Here is a 1022-nt window from a genome sequence, read left to right on the forward strand (position 1 = left end):
GTTGTGATATAAAACTGTATTATTCAGACACATCGTGACTAACTATATTGTTGTGACGATACCCTGAGCTGTATTCACACACATCGTGTGTAAGGCTCTATTGATTTACGTTATAAAACTGTATTATTCACACAGCATCGTGGACTAACACTCCTTGTTGTGATATAAAACTGTATTATTATGCACACATCATTATTGCTAACACTATTTGTTGTGATATAAAACTGTATTATTCACACACATCGTGTTACTAACACTATTGTTGTGATATAAAACCTGTTATTATTCACACACTTCGTGTACTAACACTATTGTTGTGATATAAAACTGTATTATTCACACACATCATTATACTAACACTATTGTTGTGATATAAAACTGTATTATTCACACACATCATTATTGTACTAACACTATTGTTGTGATATAAAACTGTATTATTCACAAACATCGTGGACTAACACTATTGGTGATATAAAACTGTATTATTCACACACATCGTTGACTAACACTATTGTTGTGATATAAACTGTATTATTCACACACATCATTATTACTAACACTATTGTTGTGATACTAAAACTGTATTGATACATACATCATTGTGCTAACACTATTGTTGTGATATAAAACTATATTATTCATAAACATCGTGGACTAACACTATTGTTGTGATATAAAACTGTATTATTGACACACATCTTGAACTAACCTTGATTGTGATATAAATCTGTATTATTCACACATCGTGGACTAATACTATTGTTGTGATATAAAACTGTATCAATCACACATCGTTATTACTAACACTATTGTTTGTTAATAAAACTGTATTATTCACGCACATCGTCAATGCCAACACTGTTGTTGATATAAAGATTGATTATTCACGCACATCGTTATTGCTAACATATTGTTGTGATATAAAACATGTATTATTCACACACATCGTTGACACTAACACTGATTATTGTGGGATATAAAACTGTATTATTCACACATCGTGGACTAACACTATTGTT

This window comes from Tachypleus tridentatus, chromosome 2 (genome assembly GCF_004210375.1).
Source record: "Tachypleus tridentatus isolate NWPU-2018 chromosome 2, ASM421037v1, whole genome shotgun sequence".
NCBI lineage: Eukaryota > Metazoa > Arthropoda > Merostomata > Xiphosura > Limulidae > Tachypleus > Tachypleus tridentatus.